This window comes from Acartia tonsa, chromosome 12 (assembly GCF_053477335.1).
Source record: "Acartia tonsa isolate MP-2025a chromosome 12, ASM5347733v1, whole genome shotgun sequence".
Classification (NCBI taxonomy): domain Eukaryota; kingdom Metazoa; phylum Arthropoda; class Copepoda; order Calanoida; family Acartiidae; genus Acartia; species Acartia tonsa.
The window spans coordinates 11,996,426-12,020,113 of record NC_137271.1 but is presented as its reverse complement, the minus strand read 5'-3'; the positions used below and the strand labels follow the sequence as shown (position 1 = coordinate 12,020,113).

Here is a 23,688-nt window from a genome sequence, read left to right as displayed (position 1 = left end):
AGGATTTTTGGTCATTTTTTAAATTTCCTCAAATTTGAGTTAAATGTCCCAAAGGCTAGTATTACCATTCAAAAGTTGCCACACAACAGATTTTTTTATATACTACAAAATTAGGCAAAATACAGCCGTTTTGCTGAACGTGGTCAAAGGAATATTTTTAAAAAGTGAATTTTTTCATTAAAATCATCATACATTGCTTTTCCTACTTTTTCCTAGAATAAATTGGTGTAAAAATCTGATTAAATGATATCTAACAATATTTCATTGATATAGACAGATGTTTCTACTTCAAAATGCCAAGAAAAATAAGAAAAGTTGTCATAAATCTGTAATTTAAAATCCAAGAACACCTCAAATTGCATCTCAAAATAACATGTATTTTTTACGTTTAAAGGTTTTTCTAACTTGGGGCTACGAGGTGCCAAAAGTTATTTAGGCCCTGATTAAATTCAAGTATTCATAATTCAAGATTAGTTCATAACTTTTGGCACCTCGTAGCCCCAAAATGGTAAATTAGCTTTAAAAATGGACAATTCTTAATCTTATTTATATATGTCAAGTGCTATTATAAAGTCAAAATACCATCTTTTGAAAGCGTATAATATATTATATATATTTTACTAGAGGCCAGTGTGAATTTGTCTTTCAGCCTGTAAAGACATGATAATATATTTGTGACACCACTCACCTCCCAGAGCCCATTTTAGGCCTATACTGCACTTGAAATTCCAAGAGATGACCATATGTGAAAATCAAGTTACAAAAACTAACTAGTTAACAATAATGTTTTAAAAACATAAGTAAAAAAGTGTTATTTTTAGGACAAAAAACTCAAATTCATTTATAAGTTAACAGTTAAAAACTTAGCTTGAAATATCATATTGTGTGACCTTTCCGTGTGGGTCATCTTCATATTCCCCCACACACCCCCACCCCCTCCTACGTCTTACGCGTCACCGCCGCCTTCCCCCTCACATTTACCGTTATACAAGCAGGGAGGGATCCCTAACAAATCAACACAAAACATGTCGAATAATTTGTCTGAAGAGCTTGAAGACTTAAAGCTTGAAAATACACAACTCAGAAATATCATTATAGAGCAAGAAACCGAGTTTAATTTGACAGCCAAATTATTTAATATAATATTTGATCTTCCCTCAGAACCTGTAACACTTGATAGTGACACTCTAACTCCATTCTTATATGATGTAGCCAGCTCAGCACACATACCTAGCCTAAAATCTTTTAAAAACACTAGCATCACCTCTATTGGCTACGCCTTTGGTGGACCTAGATTAGTGAAATCAGTGATAAAAACTAAATCTAATGCTGCTAACATCTATTTTTACAACCCTGAATGCCGAAAAGCTGGAGTTGCTATAGCAAAGCACAATTTAGGCAGTAATGCACCTCCTATACTATACTGCTTAAACAGTTACCCAATTTTAAGACACCAAGTGAAATGTCTTTCAGTCATTTTGAGTAGGCTCAAACAGGAAGGGCAAATCTCGTCATATAGTCTAAATAATTTTGTTTGTACAAAATTTGACGAAAAGTTAGGGCCCCTTTACTCGGTTAAACTTGCCTCAAACAGCAAATATACTAGTTTTTCTGACGCAAAATGCGTAGAACTATATATGAGTGGGTTTGTAATTCCTCTATACGACACAGAATTCAAATCTGAATATTTTTTCAGCTGGAAAATATTGTCAGAAATCATGTGTTGGAACTATCACAGTCAACATCGATTGAGAGTACAGAATATATATTAAGTACTCCTATCCAATCAAAGAGGCGTAGAAGGAGGCATAAAAAAAAGCAAAATCTGCCATACAACAAGGATGATATAATGCCACCTCCGCCCTATGTTGGAGATAAGAACGAGAATGAACAGCCCGACGCAGACAGACAACCCTCACCACCAACACACAAACCTCATGATTCTAGGCCTACTACACCCTTTTCTAAGGGCATTAGGCCTTCCTTTTCAGGTTCCTGCACACCAGAACAGAGTTACAGGTCGGAGGGTACAGATATGCATGATTATTCAACCTCAATACCACAAAATCATGCGTCAGACAACCTCCCTGTAACACCAACCACAAATCTGACCTCAATTATACACAACCAAATAACCCTCATTGTGCCCCCTATGCTATGTCCTGTCATACCCTTTGCAGTCTCTCCATCCCAGATCGGCACACCCCCTGCTCCAGCCCAGCTTACAGAATTATTGCCTCCAACAAGAATATACTCCTAAAAAGTAAAGCTACTCTAAAATTCACTTAACTCGTTCAATTAAAATAATATTAAAAAATACAACTAATGGAAATTGATCTGTCCTTTTTTTTCTTCTCATGATTCACAACAAAATCTTTATTTTCTGTTTAAAATAAGTTAAATTGATAAAAATGTTAGATAAATCTATTTAACGTTTTTCTTGATAAAGCTTTGCTATACAACAAATTATTATCCTGCTATTAGTTTTTTTAAAAGGCGAAGATTTCTATAATTAGGGTCTGTCCGTCCGTCCGTATGTTCATAAATTCAAACAGATTAGAATTGTCATGTCTATTCGAAACATTGCACGCTGACAACTATAACAGTTAGGTACGACTTAGAAATCGTAGCAACTCTATAATCACTACCAGAAAGTCCGTAGGTCCATTTAAAACACTGATTTTTTTTTACTTTTTGACAACAAATTTTGTATGCTAAAATTAACCTATTCATCAATTTTTAATACTGATTCCTATTACAGAAAGGCACAATTTATAAGTAAAGCATCTCAATAATCAAGTCTTAAAAAAAACGTCAGTATGTCCTTATACAGTATTATGTATCTGATCAGTTTTGCAACAAATTTACTTACAATTTTGTATAGACTTAATATTTGCAGTTCCGACTTTCCACAAGTGTTAATATTCGTTTGTTCTTTCATTTCTGAGCTTCGCTTCTATGGATGTTGTCATCCTTGTGTTATTTGATTTTTTAATCCTATTGATGTGTCATTAAAGTGTTCATACAAAACACAAAAGGCAAAGAATGTATTATCTACTAAGAAGTAAATATTACTAAAAATCTCAAATTTAATTTTGTAATGTTTATTATCGCACTGTTCCTGTTTTGTATGAACACAATATTGTTTCTTTTATTTACATTATACTAAACTTGTGTATTATAGTCCGATATTCGGGCTTTGGTATTATCATATTCACACTACTTGCCACAGTTCAAGGCTTCTCTATTCTTTATAGTAAATTGAACTAAGGGTCTATATACGATAGATTTTGAGGGCGCCATATCTCTCAATAAGAAATTATGGCAAATTTTAACATTGTTTGTGCTAATGTTATGGGGTTAGGCATTCATTCAAGGAGCAAAAATAAAATGAAAGGCGTTCCTCCCAAAATTAGAGAACTAGTATCTAGTGCTAAATATATTCCATCTTTATACATATGTTTAGAGACTAAATTAGATGCTGATCACAAACAATTAAAACTTCCTCCAAATATGGATTATGTGGGCGAAACATGTTCACCTAAACCAAAGGCAGGGATTTTCATGTTTTGTGACAAAAGTATATCTTTTGATAAAACAAATATTCAAGTCATATCTTCTGCTCATGCTATGTATGCTAAAGTTATTTCTAAAGGATCTGAATTCGAAATTATTACTGTTTATTTGCCTTGTGATACAGAATCTACAATTCAAATCCTAAGAAAAATAGACAATTTTCTTTTAAAAAGAAATATTACCAATTTTACACTTATAGGTGATATGAATATTAGTTTTAGTAGACCAGAGCATAGAACTAAAGCACGTGCCTTACTAAACTTTGTAGATAAATACAATTTATTTGATGTTGCTAAAAAACTGAACATGCAAACTGATTGCACGTGGAGGGGGAGGGGGGAAAGATCTACAAGCATGTCTGTTATTGATTACTGCTTTTCTAACAATACTAACCTCAATCATTTAAGCTTTAAATATAACTCCTTCTCTGATCATAAAACTCTTACTGTTGGTGTACAAAAAAAGTATGTCTATAACCCCCCCAGCTGGCAAAAACATCTTTTTAAAATCCCTGATTTCATAGAGCTTATGAAAAAAGAAACAGCTATTTTTCTATTTGACAATGCAGATGAAAGTACAAGAAAAGAATTCGAATTTTACTCTGAAAATAAAGAAAATGTAGACATAGATTTCTCATTTAACAAACCAGAATATAAAGATTTATCAGTGCTTTTTGCTTTACTTAAACACCTAAAAATACATCATGATAAATTTTTCTCAAAACTGAAGTTTAATTCTTTTAACAAAACACAAGATTTTGACAAAGAAATTTCAAAGCTCTATGCAGATCTAGATAAATATAAAAACCTTAAAAAAATTGATGAAATCAAAATTTTGATTAGCCAACAGCAAGAATTTTTTAGAAACTTATCCTTTATAAGAGCAGAAACTGCTTTCTTAAGAGGTTTGATATTAGATGGCAATAATAACTCTTATACCTTCAGTCATTGTCGTAGAAAAACTAAAAATGAGCATAACTTAATTATTGATAATGTACTAACAAATGATCCATTAACCATTGTAAAACATTTAAGTAAAATGCATGCAGACATAGTTGCACCTTCTAATGTTCCTATCTCTTCTTTAGATACATTATTAACAGAATTTGACATTAGCTTAGATGAAATTTACCCCAAAATAACAAAACTTTCTTCTCCTCTATGTACAACTAAAGAGTACAGAGATGTGATAAAATCAATGTCAAACAATAGCTGTCCAGGAATCTCCACTGAACCAAAAATTCTTTATGAATTTCTTTTTAATTTTGTCCCTAACTTTTCAACTAGAGCCTTTAATCACATTCATTGTATTGACATTGATAAATCACCTTTCTCAAGTATAAAAGATCGCAACATAGTTTTTATCAACAAAAAAGGATCTGATCCAAAACTGGCCAAAAATCTGAGAGGTATTTGCATGATGGAAACTATGTATAAGATTTCTTCTAAATCATTAAATTGTAAAGTTAAACCTTATTTAGACCAAATAGTACATCCTGATCAACATGGTTTTATACCAGGAAGACATATGCACACAGCAAGCGTTTCAATGACTGCTACTATGAACTACATCAAAAAACATGAAATAAATGCACAATTAGTTTCATTTGACATTCAACGTGCTTTTGACCGTGTTTTACCAGAAGTGCTTCATAGAATACTTAAGCATATCTTTCCTAGTGGAAACTTTGCTGATGCATGGATTAATTTAATTTCTAAGGGTAGATTTAGAGCAATTGCTAACAAATGTGTGTCTGAGTTTATTGATATCATTTTAGGGACCCCTCAAGGTGGTCCCTCAGCTGCAACTCTGTATGATATTGTTCATCATATTTTTATGTCATGCCTTGACAGTAAATTATTTAAAGCCATTTCTTTGCATGTAAATTCAAAAATTATACCTGCAGCAGCCTTTGCAGATGATTCTTGGAAATTTTATTGCTTCAAAAATAACACAGATGTTGAAAAAGTTTTTAACTTGCTTTCAAAATTAGAAGAAACAACTGGATTAAAAGTAAACTTCACCAAAACTAAGATATTAATTAATGGTATTGAACCTGCTAACCTAGATATAATTGGAAAAGTTCAACCTTATTTTAAACACCTTGGTATAATTATTTCTTTTGATATGACACAAGGAGCAAAACTAACTTATGATGAACTTATCCAAAAACTAGATAGGAAGGCAAAACAGTATCCACTATTTAGTAACTATAGTATAATAAAACGTAGAAACCTTTGCATGTCACTTTTAAATTCCATGTGTTTTCATATTTTTCGTGTCTACTCACCTAATAGTACTCAAACTAAAAAACTATGGAAAGTTATGTCTAAATTCTTGTGGTCATCTAAATCGAATGAAGGAATAAGTTACAGATACAAGGTTGCATCTAAACAAATTGAGCTTAATCTTTGGCAGGGTGGTTTAAAGATCTTAAAACCCGAAAGTCAAAGCATCTCAATTTTTATGCCAAGCCTACTACATCTCCTAAACCATGCCCGTCTATATCCCTCTTCTTCCCTGGGTATACTACTCAAATTTTACAAAGTTGACATCAATTTTTTACTAAACAATTTTGGTGTAAAGTCACTACAAAAAAATCGCAAATTTTTAAAACTCCTATACCCAGGATCAACCAAAATATACTTTGACAAAACAGTACAATTTTTGAAAAATCTAGAATTAAACAAAAACACAATGCTTAAAACATTAATTGTTTCTTCTTTTTGGGCAAAGAGGTTTACAAAAAATCAGATACAAATTTTAGCAGATAACTCACTTGTAACTTTGTTCGATTTACTTGAACACAGAATAATAGGAGATAGAATTATGCTTTTACCAACTATTCGTTCTGACATTCATACTTTAATACAAGATAGTAGATTAGTTAAAAAACTTCAATCTTATGTAGAAGTAATAAGTAGTAAACAAAATATATTATGCCTAGATACAATTGACCAAAAGAAATTAAGTAAGATAAGATTACCTCTTATAAATGTTAATGATTTTAAGCCTTCCATTTTATCATTGCATTTTAAATGGTTGCAGAGAGAAAAGTACGATCAACATGCCCCAAGTATTAAAACAAGGAAAAGAGATGGTCTTTATTTTCCAGATATTGAAAGTTTTGAAAACAGTTTTAAAAAAGTAATGTCATTACCTTTAATTTTGCATTATAAATCTTTCTTAGTAGAACAGCTTAATAGAACTCTTGTAAGCAGAAAAAAGTTAATGCATTTTGGCTTACTTGACAATGCAATTTGTCCTAAATGCAACGTAGATTCAACAACCGAACATGGGATTTTTTATTGCTATTTTGCTAAGTACTTTATTCATGCATTGGCACTATTTCTAGACCAAAAATATAATGATGGGAATCCAGAATTCATTTTTTTAAAAGAAAACTTTTTCCTTTTTAACATCATTTATCCTCAATTCAATGATAAAGATTTTCTTCAAATTTCAACAATCATTTTAGTAGCCAAAGACAGAGCATTGAAATCTAGCAAGGACGAAGCTATAAAAAAATGGACTGTTAATAATTGCTACTCTCAAACTCTTTTTGTTGCCCAATTTTCCATAAAAATTTTAGAAAAAACTTCTTCATATAGCAACATTGCATCTGAATTTTTGAATTTTCTTTTACAATATAAAGATAATATTACTTACTTTCAAACCTAAAAATGTTTTTTTTTTCCAATGAAATAAAATTTGAACTATTAATACAAACAAAATATTATACATATTGTTTCATTAATGCGAAATATTTTACTGTATTTTATTATAAAAAAAAATCCATAAATATTATAGTTTATTTCATGTTATTTGTAATTATATTGAAATAAATTAATTTATAAATAATAATAATAATATTTTACTAGAGGCTGCATCCCTATCAATTAATGGCTCTGTATTAAAGGAGTTAGAAGAGGTTTAAAAAATACCTTAAAACCTTCCTAGGACCTATGTAAATCTTTCTTAAAATGAAGAACTCAATCAGTTAGGTAGTTATTGAAATTTTAAGCTTAAGACTTAAAAACTTACTACTTTATATAATAAGATATAAACCTATTTTTAGCACAACTAATCTATAAATCATAATGTCCATATGTCTGTAAATCTGTCCATTTGTACGCAAAAAATGTTATCGGCGGAAACATTAATTTCTCAGTAGCTATTCAAGAGACATCTGAAAATGAATGTGAATATTCCCTACACTAATGAGCAGCCAGTTTATAATAAAATTAGTCAGTCAGTCTATTGTTAATTCTCTGACAGACAATTGATTTGTATTTTAAAAATTTCATTTACTCGGCTGTTATTTTAAATAAACAGCTGATTTTTATATAATGATAATTTTCCTCATATCTATATCTTGATTGGTACGTCAGTATGTCTGTAATGCTCTAGCGGTCATCTTTCATAAAATGGCTTGACAATTAGATAAAATTTTTGTGCTAGTCTTAATAGTTTTAGAATAATTTTCATATGATACTTATTGGAGCCAAGCTCAATATATAAACATGAAGGTCATGCTGCCTGCCTATCTGAAATTGTTATGGTATACTTGGTTTCTAAGCCTGACAAACTAGCTTTTTTCTACATTTTTTGTCCGTCTGTTCTTATATAACTCTGTGTAAAATATTTAATTATATTAAAGGTAAAATTTTCAACTATCAAGTGCTATTGGTCTTCTAAATGGAATTAATCTTATGATCTACTTTCATTTACTCTATTACCTCAATGTTCGTCCAACTGTTTATATTCTGAACATTTAAAAGATTTGAAAAATTTTAAAAGTTTACAATATAACAAGAATAACAATATCAATAAGTAGCGAAGCACAAAAAAATAGGAATATACAAACGGGCAAAATGGGATGTTGGAGCAGTTGTTATAACAAAAGAGAGAGAGAGAGAGAGAGAGAGAGAGAGAGAGAGAGAGAGAGAGAGAGAGAGAGAGAGAGAGAGAGAGAGAGAGAGAGAGAGAGAGAGAGAGAGAGAGAGAGAGAGAGAGAGAGAGAGAGAGAGAGAGAGAGAGAGAGAGAGAGAGAGAGAGAGAGAGAGAGAGAGAGAACATAGAAGATATTAAGGTTAATTTCAAATACTACACGTAAGTAACGTAAGTAAAATCATAAACAACATCACCTATTTTTTTCTATTTTCATGGCATAATAGGGCTCGGCAGCCTGTATGCCTCAGGAAAACCCTTTACAATTTTAAAATCAACTGAAAGTTTAAACTTGACCCAACTTGGCATTCCCTCTTATAAAGAAATTTTTTTAAAACATCAAAAAGGATCTAAATTTGTGGCTTAGACACGGCTGACGCGCCGTTGCCGAGCCCTGTATGATATTGTTGAAAAACTATGTATATTAATCGTAATCACCTTAATAAGACCTAAAAGTTATAATAAGTTATAATTGAGGTATAAGTCAGTGCTAAAAAACTTTTCTCTCCTAAATGAATTAAATTAGAAATTTTGAATTTTTAACCATTTGAGTAGGTTAGTTCTGGGGACATTTTTCTTATCCAGAATCACAATAATATGTGCATAATATGTTATATTATACAAGCCATTAACTGTATGTGATAGGTTTTAACTTTATTTTCATTTGATATAAGCTTTTGTTGGCATTTGTGACTGGTAAAGTTAAAAAATCCCCAAAACCGCCAAAAATTCCACTGTGGGGGGGGGGGACACCCTCAACCTCCCCAAAAATTAAAAAATACCTCCTCCACAAAAAAAGATTTCTTAAAAAAAGGAGGATCGACAAATCCCCACCCCCCCCCCCCAAAAAAAAAATCCCCCCCCCCGAAATTTAAAAAATTTCTTTTTACATCTAAAAAACAAACAATTAGATTATTCATACCTCTTGGGATAAAGACACTAAAGGCAAGGGGGCGAAGCCGCTAGTATAATATGAAGTAATAAGGATTTTTTGCTTGAAACTTAAGATTTCAAAAACTACTGAACTGACTAAGTTCCCCTTTTAAGGGAAGCTTCAAATAGGACCCAGTATGGTTTTAGGCTATTTTGATTTTAGATTTAAGCCATTAGATGGTTTTAAACCATTTTCCTCTTCCTTTTTTAGCCTTTTTAATGCAAAGCCCCTAAATGCTAGGGTTGCACCCACTAGGGAAAACGTAGAATAAGATTGATTAAATCTTTAGTTTTCGTGTCAGATAAGTCAAACTATGCTATTTTTATTGAATTAAAGATTAAAGGATCACGAAATTTAAAATTTATTAAAAGAGAAAAAAATATCATACATTATATGTATTTCTTTTTTTTCTAAAGTAAAGTATCAAGCTGTGTGTCTATATTCACTAAGATCTCGTTAACGAACAACGGTAGTTCTTTTTAGAAAAGTATTATTTTTCCTATGCAGGTTTTAAGCTAGTTGGTAAAGGAGTGCGTCAACCCAAACCCCTCTCCCCTATATACACATATCATCTTGGCACAAAGCCACTAGTTGTCTTAATATGTATCAGACAAATTTTATAGAAACTAGCAGTAAACTGGATTACAATAATTTGCTACGGTATAATCCGAACAGCCTTTTGAACCTATATTTGTAAAATATCTACGAAACAATAAAAGATACTCTACAGCAGTTTAATGCTGTTTAAGCAACGGCAGACAATGTTCACAAAAAATTAGCAGTCTATCTTAAAAAGAAGCCGAGTAATTCGTATTTCCCAAGAGCGTTACGGACTGAAATAAAAAGTAAATTAAAGAGTAGCTTTCATATTAAAAAGACATACATATAAAATATTGTTATAACACTGTAAATTAGAATTTAAAGTCTCACTTTCAAATTTTGTTGTATAAGTTGTAAAATCCAAATGCTTACTAAGCGGTATTTTAATAATCTTCTATCTTATTAACAGCATGTTAAATTATATGCACAGGGGAAGTAGCGAGCGGTCAACAAGAGTTGACACACAAACACACAAAAACAAATGGGTGACTCCTCATTTCCGTTTATTATTATAAATTAAAGTGTATAGTTATAATTGAATTTATATCAACGATAAATAAAGGAGGACATTTTTAATGATGCGAGTGAAGCCAACTAGGAAAAGTATTTTTTTGCTGTTATAATATTGTCTTCAGAAATAGTTAAAGTGATACATTGCGGAAATAAAGACCCACCATGCACTATAGGGCGGTTGACATTCAAACAAACACACACACACACACATAACCGCATAGACGACAGCATCGTTTGGTACTTGCGATATTGCTTACTTTCGCGCGTCATTCATAAGCAGGTCAAACGCACAAATGCACGTAGGCCTCGCACATAGCGACAAGCAAGCGGTCATTACAATGCTAAAAGGGGAGGGGGAAATTATAAAAAGGAAGGGGATTTTTTTTGGGAGGGGGGGGGATTAAATAAAAATAGAGAGGGTGAAAATATTTTTGGGGAGGGAATCGGAATGAATAATTTTAGGAAAGAGGGGGTGGGGAGTATTAATGCGAGGGAAAGGGTTATTCTATACTTCCTCCCGGAGTAACTAATCATGATAAAAAGTAACAAGCATAAATATATAAAAAAAAAAGTAGCGCAGCACTTAAAAGCTAAAAATTAGTTTATATGCCAACAGAATAAAAACAGTAACAAAATTTAGTTTTTATCAACTGATGTTTTGAAAGTTAAAGTAATTATAATTTAATCACTAAGATTGTTAAATTCGGATGCTTATAGAACTGAAGAGTTCAATACTTAAAATCAATTGAAGCACACTTTCATAAAGACATCCAATTACTGCATTTTTGGTCTAAATATTATTTTCTAATGCTTTTATTTAAGCCAAAATAAACTAAGATATCCTAAAGGTTAATGTGTAAAGAAACATATACATCCTACTACTTTTGCACAAAGACATCCAGTTACTGAATAAAATAAATGAAAATTGTTTAATAGTGCCTTTTGCCGAAAAAATGAAAATCCTATGTAAATCATCTAAGAATTGCATTTTTAAAAAAAGTATAAAGGACAATCAAGAACCCTTTTAGGGACCATTATTTTAGAAGTCCTTTGAAGAAAAGTAAATAACTAAATAACGTTTTGTAACAACTTTAAGTAGGCAAATAAAAGACAGATAGAAGTAATTGATACATGACACGAGCTTTCAATTTAGTTTTGAGTGGCCTTTGCCTAAATATCTGTCCCAATATTCCAGATATGTCCAGTTTAAGCTAGAATTATTAATTTATAAAGTTTAAGAATTTAGAAATACCTCAAATGCAATAGGATTATTGATAGATAACAAACCCTAATTTTTCATTAACTCCCCCAAATCGTTTCTTCTAGCAGTTATTTAAATTTTTACTGCGCAGTATATGTAATATGGTAACAGCTACTTGTTAGTCAGAGAATGTACCCAAATTAGAAATGCGAACAAAATTTTGTTTTATGAAATTCTTACTTTTAAATTGGACTATCGGCTGCGCTCCTAGCATCTAGGGGCTCTGTATTCGAAGGGCAGAAAAATAGCCTAAAACCACACCCAGGCTTATTTTTAAAAAAATATTCTAATACCATCTCAGAGCCTTTAAGGGGCTTCACTGTAAAAAAGAACCATATCGGTTCAGCGGTTAGCGAGATTCTTCGCTACAGACAAAAAAAGCGTATTACTTTATAATATAGGATTACTAAGTATTTCTACTAAAACTCGAAAAAATGCATAGAATGCGTACTAAATTGGAACTTAAACTTGCCTGTCATCAAAAATGCAAGTAAATTTGAAATCAATTAAAATATTATACTACGCATAGCTTCGTTCTCGGTAAATTTCTTTAACTCAGATATCAATATACCTCAATCTCTGACTACTGACTAAGTATCATATCACGCCATACCGTCGTTTGTTTTTGACTCCTCCCTCCATAACCCCCCCCCCCTCCCCTCCCAAGGAAGATCAGATTTTTATTGAATTTTTGTCATTGGAATCAAAGAAAATATGATGACTATTTCAGTGAAAACTTTTTTTCATTTGACTTAATTTAAATTGTCGAACTCCAGCGATCGGCGAGATCTTCAGGTACACACAGAGAGACAGGCAGACATCCTCTTACTTATATTGACGTTTTATCTTGGAAATGAAATGTAGAAAAACGTTACTAAAATAAGTTTTCTTATCTATATGACCTTCCCATGAAACTAACCCCCTAAAAAAGTTTGCCCTTGTGTGTAAGCTGGACAAATCTAACTTTTCACAAGATTTTAATAAATCATCATTTTTTCAGTAAGGACACGTGCACCTTAATGCGTCGCTGTTCATTGGGCCTAATGTATATTTCATAAAAGTGGTAAAAATAAAATATTTATCGACAATACTTCCCTTAAAATATTAATTATTAATTTTCTTACAAAAATTTATCATTTATTTTTTAAATATGCAAATTTAATTAAGCTATATTTTTCAACCCTTTAGAGCTCTATCCTTAACTTAAGCTAATTTGCAAACTAAACTGTATTGTTATTCAGCCAGTAGTGAAAAATGTATTTCTATTTTTATGTCTATTGTTTGTCTTTAAAAGCGAAGCTACTCTTTAATTCGATTTATGATATCTTAGAGGAAGGTTTCACCAAAGTTTTATCTCATAACGAAATATTAATAAAACTTTATTAAGCATTGCATATTTTAGATAACTATTTATTTTTTAAATTAAGGTTTAGGATGGTTTTAGGCTATTTTCTACCCTCTCCATTTCCCATCAAGTCAACTCATTGTGTATAAAAAGTATGACAATATCTTTACGTGGAAAGCACAGAAGCATCATGAATGGACAAACGGAATAAGGACTTATATAGCAGATGTTCAGTGGTATGAAATCAGGAAACTTTTCTAAAAAGCAAATACGTATATTGTATCATGACTAACATCCTGACGGACCAAGTAAATAGTTTACTGGATGTGCTTTAGTAAAAATCCATAGTTTATCTTGAGTAGCAGCGGAGAAAATCACATTTCCACCAAAGCGTTAATGACGGAATGACGGACGGACAGACAGACATAGGTAACACAATAATTCAATTTGAAAAATTACATTTTTTACACTGCACTGCAGGAGATAGATAAGAGAAAGAGTGAGAGGCAAAGAAAACAATAAAAGTTCACAACATACATAAACGGATACAGGATGTACGTGGATGTATTGACAGGTGAAAATTTGTCGTCAATTTATCTTGCTAATATGGAACTCATTTATTGGTAAGTTCGTACAACCAGCAGGAGGGGTTTGGTTGGGGTAAAGCAGGTGGATGGGGGGTTCGTTATTTTATCTAGCTGCGAGCATTACTTTATCAGATTACATGAAAATCTGGTGTAACATCCAAGTAATAATATATCGATTGAGACATGTATGCATAATCAATATAAGAAATCGTTAGCTCGTGACGTCAATGACAATTTTCGCCAAACTTTTTGCAGATGCACGGCACTTCAGTGTTAGTTTTGTTATATGTCAAAATATTAAGGTTAAAGAAAATTAATTATCCTTATGTAAAAGTAATAGGATGTCTCTGTGTCTGTCTGTAGCTTTAAAGCTACAAAATCATTTCAAATGGACATGACTTTCTTTTAGTTGATATGGCTTTTAAACTGTACTGTTACAGATATCATTATATGATGTTTGAAATCGATAGGGTAATTCTAAAGTTCCTAATTAACGACACGAGCAAGCTATTACGGACAGACTGACGTACAGAATGGCTTTAAATGTTAACAGTATGCTGCTTAAAACAACATCTTTTTTTCTAACACGTGAAGATGAACACGTTTCCTGAACAGATTATCAGAAAAAGAATTAAACAGGGAAGAAACGATGGCAGGTGAAACAATCTACTCCACCCTCCCCCCCCCCCCCCTCCAAAATTATAAATTAACTACCATACTGTAAACAGCATTTCCCAAATAGTTGTTGTTGGAATATTTATATCATTACCCATTGTCCTATACCTGTATCCCTGAAATAATGGACACCAGACAAATAGAAAAAATCCCCTAGCAACCAACAAACATTGAGATTAATCTTGCATAACAGAACTTTTCTAATTTTAAGCTTAAATCGTTTGATTCATTAGCCTGTGTATATGAAAACCTATATCATCTAGATAATGAGTAAATTTCAGATTTCTTAAAATTCAGGTATATATTGTCCATTTATATAATCAAGCACAGAAAACCCAGCTCATACCAATAACGAAATTAATTCGGGAAAAAATCACGAAACCTATACGTGTTTTCAGCTGTCGTTGGGGGGCATACATAGTAAATTTGACGACCTCTCCGTTTGCCCACCAAATATTATTTTGGATTTATTTTGCTTGTTGGTTATACCTTATTCCTGCAGAAAACCCCTCCCTTCACTTATTTTGAAATACATTGAAAATAAGGGTAGTTTTTAAAGTTTTTTTTGTATTTTTCTTTAGTTCAGGTTAGGTTAGATTTAATTTATTTCAGGGTAGCCACGCGGGGTTAAGATATCGCAGATATAAGCCCCGCAGGTTATGTGCCTCTCGCAGGGCCTAGGCATAAAAAAACTACCACCGCCCCTTATCTTAATTATTTTTTTGTTATTGTAATTATTTTAGACACTGCTTAATAAACAGTTATAAAATACACCATTTAAATGAGCTCCTACTAATATCGTAAGATATATTTTTGGCAAATTACCAAAAAATCAAATATTCAACAAAATATGTATGTACAGATAATTTACACAGAAAAGAAAGGGTTAAACAAAATTTTCTTTTTCAAATCAAAGCTTGTCTACACTTGTCTCTACATCATAATGTCAGTGCAAGAGAGACGATTAGATCTTTTGTCAATGTATGTACATATAAGAATTGTCTAACTGAGCAAAATCGCTAGCTTTACTGCTTTGAATATTGTCATTCTTTTTCTAAATGTCTAAATTTTGTCTGTTAGAAGCAAAGCAATACGATTTTTATTTGATTCTTATTAGAATATGAGTATTTCCTTAAAATTATTTACACACAAACTAAGTTAATAAAGATTATTTTGTCCTGCTAATAAATTCAAATTTTCCTCAACTAATAATCAAGTAGAAATTTTACATCAAAGTTTTAAGTTTTTAAGAGGATAAAATAACTTTTTTAAACTTTTAAAAAAATTAAAGTGAATTTTTAAAGTGTGTTTGCAGTAGAAAATAAGGGAAATTATTCACATAAGTCCTGGTAAGGTTTTAGGCTATTAAAGTTCTATTTGAATGATTTAGTCTATTCTACCGCCCTATAATGCTAGGCGCTCATCGCTAGTAACTAGAGAACAAAAATGAATTCAAGTAAAACATTAATATTTCTAATATTTTCTCAATTGACAACCATTTAATCAATAAATAATTCTTAACCTGCCTCAAAAAACTCAGATGTTAAGAATTGACAAAGACTGTTTTTAAAAAGTGTAATTTAAGGTGGTGGTCACTCTATTTATTACAATCTGATATGTTTACTGTAATTCAAGTACGAGCAAATTTTTACAAGAATACTTTTGTTTGTTGTTCATTTGCACAAGTATCTAGTTCTTATAAAAAAAATCTTAATGGATTTTTTGAGTTTTTAACAGAAGGAAAAACTTAAAATATTCTTCATATAGAAATTCTTTATAAAAATGATCTTTAAATTTGAAAAGCGAAACTTTTTAAAAATTAAGGTAGGTCATTAACGGATTCCTTTAATAATTTATTTAAGCATGTTAGTATTGGTCTATCGTTTTCCAACCAGACATGATTATTCGTAAACCTTTTAGGAACAAGTAAGAAAATTAAACAAATCTTAAATAAACGATTAGACACTACATATGTCATAAACGATTATCTTTAATCAAGAATTAAACATTACCAGAAACCTGAGACTGCTATTCAGCCAATTAATTCCATTTTTAATTGCCGAAAATTAGATATTTTGTTGGCGTAAAACTTGTTGTTTATGTAACTGAAGGGAAGTGGGTAAAAAAAAGGATGGGGGGGGGGGGGATTAAGGCAAGAGTGTTGTAGGGAAATTTTCATGAGGAATTGTTTGTGAGTATCACATTCCCTTTTCCCTGCTTGTTGATTAAAATAAATGACTATATGTAAGCCAGCAACAATAGTCTTAATACATTTAGATCAAAAAGAACTGTATACTGTTATATAGTAATAATTAAAACATTACACATATGTTGACTAATTTTGAAAAGTAGACTTAAAAGTCAAGAAACGTATCGTACCTTTCGAAGAAACATTTTCCGACGGACAAACGTAAAAACATGAAGTATAGAACATCTAGGCTACTGCTAATTCAGTATTAATATATTTACAAACATTAACATATGCTTCATGGTATTTAATAATAATTTTACAAAAAAATATTTTTTTACTTGTTTGTAAAATGAAAAGTTCTTTACATTTTAAAATGTTTATAAATCACTGAATATCTTACCTGTCTTTAGAATAAAGTTTTGACGATACCCGTTAAGGATCGTCTGATATGTTCTGAACTGACAAACACCGTCTGTCGACACCAGTTGATGTCCTTACAGCCCAAGCTCCAGGCTGCTAATGGTGATTTTTTGTGGATAAAACAGCTGTTCAATATCTGTTGCTGCGCTACTAAGCTCTACTATGGCTTCATATATATAATCTGAGTGAAAGGTAGACTGTGTATGTATGCCCTGTGGGATGCAGTTGGCTGAAATGACTGCCGGATTTTTTTTTCTCTCACAGAAACTTTGTTTGCCGGGCGAGCGAGGTGATTTTAAGAGAATCAGAGAGAGGTATTCTTAGAGGGGGGTGAGGAGGGGTATGTCTTTGCTTCAATAGGGAAGGTTGGTCAGTGATATAGATAGGAACAGAGAGAGAGATATGAAAAGAGGCGGCGAGGTGAGAAATAGAGATAGAAACAGAGAAAGACAGAGGTTACACCCTCCCTGAAACCATTTAAAACATTTTTTTCAAAAATATTGAATTTTTCTCAATGGTTATGTTTTTAAATTAATCATTAATTAATTAATTTAATTGATGTTTTAAGCACTTCATAATTACCATACTATTGGATTCGCCCCTTGCATATATATAGAGGCTCTGCATTTGAATTAAGCGGCTAATATCCCTAAAACCACCCCAAAACTTTTAGTTAACAAATAAAGTGGCCTAAAACTATCCTAGGAGGTATGTGAAGCTTCCCTATTTAAATCTTTTTATCAGTTCAGAGGTTAGCAACGATAAAAAAAACCTTACTATTACATATAATAGAACTAGCGGCAGCGTCCCTAGCTTTGTTTTCGAATTGTAGGGAATGGGCCTAAAACCGTCCCCAAGACTAAAATGTAGAAATAATATAGCCTAAAACCATCCAAGAACATGCACGGTGATGCTCCCCCAAAATGGAGAACTTCATCAGTTTAGTAGTTACTAAAATCTTAGGCTTTACTACTTTAGAAAATAAAATAGTAAAAAAGTCTCCTCCATTTTTAGACAAGGTCTGTGTTAGCGAGAAGGAGAATTGACACCGAAATATAATATAAAAGGAAGGTGAGGCTCAGAAAATAGGAAAGGAGAACTGTAAATGGGAAGATTAAAGGAATCAAGTTGGAAATAAGCTTTTTAAACAGCCAGCGACCAAACAGCTGGATATATTTTAAACTGCCGTTTTTTCGCACAAACGAACGTAAAAAGACCTTTAAAATCTTGAATGTCTATAAAAATAACGAGGATGAAAAAAAACGAAGTAAAGTTGCTCACAGGAACGTCCAGGGGGGGGGGGGGGGTTGAGGCACCAACAAAAATTTTTATTTTTAAGTTTTACCTCCCCGCCACCCCCAAAATAAAAAAAGCTCTATGATAGCTCTTTGCCTCTATGATATAAAGATTACCTAAAAATTTTTAAAATTGAAAAAAATATTTCTAAGAGGATAATACTGGATAAATTTATTGGGAAAAGGTCAGGAAACTTTTAATAAGTGTCTATCATTTTATATTTTTATACCAGGACTGACAGACTGACGGACCAAGTAAGTTAGATATATTAGATACTCAGTGGTATTGAAATAAATAAAAAATGCGGATCTACTGCAGTTCACGGTAAAATATTGCTGGTAAGCAATATTTCCAAAAATCTATGAATTTTAAAGGCTGCTAGCTGCCAAACGGCTGAACGTACAGATCATGTCCGTACACTGTTTTAAGCTGCATAAGAAGGCCTATAAATAATCTGGAATAGCCATAAATCAATAATGCATAATAAACTCGCAGTGCAGAGAAATGCGCGAAAAAGACCTATTTTACGCGTTTTTTCTTCAGTGAAGCTTTCCCTGTGCATCATTGGATCTTGACTATTACAGATTATTTGTAGGCCTTCTTATGCCGCTTAAAACAGTGTGCCGGCATGATCTGTACGTTCAGCCGTTTGGCAGCTAGCAGCCTTTAAAATTAATTTACCGTGAACTGCAGTAGATCCAAAAATGCTGTCTATCTTGAATAGCAGCCTGGAAAATCACATTTCCCACTAGTATTACATACGGACAGTGACAATTACAGAGTAGCGTCGCTCCACAAAATAAACTATCCCCAATATTTCTGACCTGATCCCGGATCCGAATAGAGGACAAAATTAGACTGGAGAAAATTTCAGTGTGAATGAAAAAGGGGAAAAAAGAGGACATTTATTGTGACCCTTCTTTTTTTAGGGATCTTAAGGGATACGACACTAGATGATATATTCTAATTAATATATAATGATGATAATCATAATTACCCCTTCTGTAGATCATGATTATTGGTTAAAAAGTTCGGACATAACCAGAGTGGAACCGAAACTTTTGAGCCAACGAAAAAGATAAAGTGATTATAAAATCTTGAGTAGTAGTGTAATTTACAGTCCATATTCCCCTCCCTTCCTGGTCCTTCTTCTTGCACCTTTCCATTCAACTTTTGCTCACCGATTCTCTCATTATACAGTTGCATTGGTTTCTCAGATATCACACGCTAAGGGGATGGAAGATAGGAATAGCTATTCCAAAAAAATGTTTTGTTTTTATTAGGAAAGTTTTTAACTAATTTTAATGAATCCTAATAAGATTGAAAATTGGCTAACCACTGCGGGGATACCTAGTAGTAGTACCCAATGTAACCTAACAAAAAGTAAAAAATAAACAAAAGAAATCCTTTTCAACCCGTCTTATTTTTTGTTAAACTGTTTATTTCAAAATAAATAGGGTGGTTTCTGTACTCGACAAGGCACTTATAAGGGAAACATAAGGAAAAAGGATAAGAGGATGAATACTCACCCCTTTTTCATGGTAAAATACTACTTCCCCATCCCTAAATTTAGAAGCAGACGAAAATCAAAAGCCGCCCAGGGCTTTTTGTAAGTCAATCATAAATAATAATGTGAATAAAAAGAAAAGCGATATTTAGCAAACAGCCGTGGGCGGTCAGAATCAGCTGAATGTTCATTATGAAAAAAATTTCCCCCTTTTTAGAAATAGAAGGATTAATCTTTCATGAACAAATTTTTTTAAATAAAAATAAAATTCTATGTAATTTTGAATTAAAACATCAAAACAAAAATATCTAATCTAACATTCTTGCCCTAAATATGGAAATAGTAGGGTAGTGTGGGGTTAATGCGGTAGGGGGGTCTAATTCCGGTCACTCGACCAACTTTTTTAAAACCGTTTTTTTAACGGTGTTCTAAACGTTTGCGAGAGATCTTCAGAAAAGCAAAGTTGTAGTTTATTGCCTATACTTTCTTACTTCAGCAAATTTTTGTCAGATCACTCCTTCTTTGATTTTTTTGCCCTCAAAAAGTTGCAAAAAATTTGCAAAAAAAAAATTTCAAAATAGGCCATGTTCAATCTAAAATGGTGAAAAAATGGTAAGTCCTATTGACCCCCGGGTTTTGGTAAAATGAAAGATATGGCATTCATTTATCGTTTGCAATTGGAGGCGTTGTTCTAACTTGATTTTTTCATAATTTTTTTTTCGTCTCAAAAAAAGGGTCTATTCCGGTAACTTTTTTTACTTTTTTTTATTACTGTATTTATAACTGTATAATACCCTAATGTTTTATTTATGTGATCTGGAAGCATAAACAACCTAAATGCATGACCTAAGCTTTAATCATTGCCTTGCCTGTTGTGTGATGTACATTACTAGTCATTTTATTGCTTGTATTATGTCATGTTTTGTTGCCTAAGCTTTTCAATTTGTAAAGACATTAAAAATTTTTCAGACACATTTTTATAGTAATGGGAAGAGTATATCACCCAAAGGAACGCCTTAAATATTTGCCTGAAGATGTATCAGCTGCATTGGCTCATGTAAGAAGGGGTGTGTCTATTAGAAAGACTGCTAGAAGATTTAAAATTCCATATGAAACCCTTGCATCTTTTTCGTATAAGAGGGTGTTCGAGATTTTTGCGCGGTTTGGATTTTTTATGTCAAATCGGCTAGGATTAAGCTAGAAAGGTGTTTAAGGTGTCTATAGAAAGCTCTTTGCATGTCCTAACAAAAACTCCCCAGGATATGGGTTCTATCTCCAAGATTTAGAGTACATATTCAAGATTTTGCATTTTCAAAATTCCTGTTGCATAAAATGTGTTGAAATATTAGTTAGACCCCATATCATTTCGAGTTAATTGTCAGGCATGTAATTTTGCATCTTTAGACACCTTACCCACCCTTGTAGGTCAATCCTAGCCAATTTGAGACAAGAAAAAATGTATCAAAAACTGCTGTCAAAACTGGCAGGATTTTTAAAATTAAATTTTTTTTTGGAAAAAATCACTTTTTTCAAGAAATTCCAAGACCTGCGAATCAGAAATTGCCTCTAATTTATGTATAAAGCTTAAAAAAACCTAATCATATAATAAAAAGTATGATTTTTTTTTTAAGTTTGCATGAAAAAAATCTGTTTTTTTTTGCGATTTTACCGACTTTTTTAAAATTGGCAAAATGTGGTCAAAAAATTTTCTGATCTGCATGCGACTAGTACCGTTAGAAAGCTAATGACCTCAGCTTTCTACTCATAGTTTAAAATGTTAAAAAAAATATTTTAAGGGGGTGTTCCACCCCCCCAAAGTCAACTGACCGAAATAGCCCCACCGGTGGGGTTATTCCGGTATAGGCCAACCGCCGCCCTTAAAACCGATTTTTGACCGACTTCTAGTTGCGAGATCTTAACGGAACCAAGACAGGCTTCTTCGTTATTGCCATATCTTTCATTTGCACTCTTAAAAACCGGTAAAAGTTTATGGGAAGTATGTTTTTTTTTAAGTTGAAGCAAAAAATTGACCGGAATAACCCCGCACTGCCCTAAAAAGTAAAAAATATTTTTTTAAATAATTTTTAATCCTCCCATTTGAAAAGTAGTGGAATAGCAATAAATTTTAGCGCGGCAACAGCGCTGAGTAGGCCTCTAGGCCCACTGCCTATTTTCGTCTTCTAGTTGCTTCGATTCCTCTCTTTTATTTTTTTCTCTATGAAGGGAAATCACCCTCTCGTCTCTATGCGCCAGCAATGTTTTCATTATATAATATTTGATAAAGAGAAGTTAAGAGCATATTAAAATGAATGGTTATTCTTGAGGCCCCATTACAAACTCTCTTGTCATTAAGTTATATATATTTGTTTATGTAATAACTAGCGGTTACGCTCCTAGGGCCACTTGGGACACTTTTAGAAAGGGGGGATGGGTGTGTTAACCCTCATCTTTAAATTAAAGTTATAAACACTAAAAAAATGGGAAGTGGAGTTGGGATGGGCTTTTTTTCTCCAGGGCAAATTCTCCCCCAAAATAGTTTTTCCCTGTTTCCATCTGAAACTTAAGATCTAGGTTGGTGATTAAAAACCTACATTTTCTATCCCCCAATTTTTAAAAATTTTTATAAAAATCAATTACCTTATATCCTCAAGTTAATCAACCATATCTATTCTGTAACAGTTCTCTGTCAGCATTCCTAAAAATAAAAATATTTTTAACACAAAAAAATATCATATACAAAAAGTCTTATTTAAACTTACCTCTCACTAAAAGGTCCGCTATACAACTAAAATGTTCTTTGTGGTATTTTTAAGTCTAACTGTAGACATATTAAACACTCTACCACGCCTTTTACGCTTCAAAGTATCAAGGCCCTTTTTATCCAACAGCATAAGCCATTGGCTGCGCCCCTACTAGAATATTTTAAGGAAAAACCTAACCCTAAATTTAATTCTTTTTACTCTTTAATATGTTATAATTAACCCGTAAAAAAAAGGTTTATGTTTTTTTATTATTTTATATAAATCCAAACTGTAATATATAATAGCTTTTAAGTAAAATATAAACATCACAAACCCATTTCCCAAGCAAAATAAAGCTTCACTGAAAGGCTAAAATTCAATTTTATCCCACAGATGTGTTAAGAATACTTCCAAGCTTTTACAACTATCTTTAGACAACAACCTCCTCAACAAAGAACTGAGTCATAGCTCCTATTAAAGCCCAAACCTTCAAGGTCTTTTTACAAACTTCAAGTTTTAGTTTAATGTTCTTTTTTCTAATAATCAAAATAAAAACTTTTACTTTACTAAAAATTTCACTTTATATATTATTAGAAAAACCCCATCTTTCATGATTGTAAAAACAACAATTAAACCTTTTGTTGCTATTTAAAATTCATAAAGTTTAGTCATATAATTGTTAATAAACCACTAATGTATGTAATCTTATAAAAGCCATACCTATCTAAAACATAGCCATCCTTGTTAACCATTAAACAACAAAACATGCTTGGCACACAAAGGCTTCTAGAGTTCTCCCCCTCTTTTTTCTACAGAGCCGACACGTAAAACAATTTTATATAAAAAGGCATATTTTGTCATAAAAAGTTAGTTCAGTTCTACAGCACAAGCTGATACCAACTGCTCCCCCCAGCCTCCCATAGGTATGGCAGACCGGGTAATTGGTAATGTCTGAATTAGATATCTGTGGCAGATATACTATAAAACTGCCACAGGTATCTATGAAGGATATTATCAATTCCCTAGTCAAGTTTAATATTAATGAATGTTTCTATTTTACCATATTATTATTATATAAATAGTTATTCTTTT

The 23,688-nt window shown here is 32.1% G+C and overlaps 1 protein-coding gene across 3 annotated transcripts in view; it reads right to left on the bottom strand.

Annotated features, from left to right (window-relative positions):
• The window catches only part of Eaat2 (Excitatory amino acid transporter 2), a 61,059-nt gene extending 43,766 nt beyond the window's left edge, over positions 1 to 17,293 (bottom strand). For 2 of the 3 annotated variants that reach the window (XM_080178991.1, XM_080178990.1), the window contains exon 1: positions 17,033 to 17,293. The gene's annotated coding sequence lies outside the window, so the exon portion shown is untranslated. Of the gene's footprint in view, positions 1 to 10,390; positions 10,478 to 17,032 lie in introns of those variants that run through there. The other variant, XM_080178992.1, reaches the window with a different exon arrangement.
• Positions 17,294 to 23,688: the final 6,395 nt, after the last annotated feature.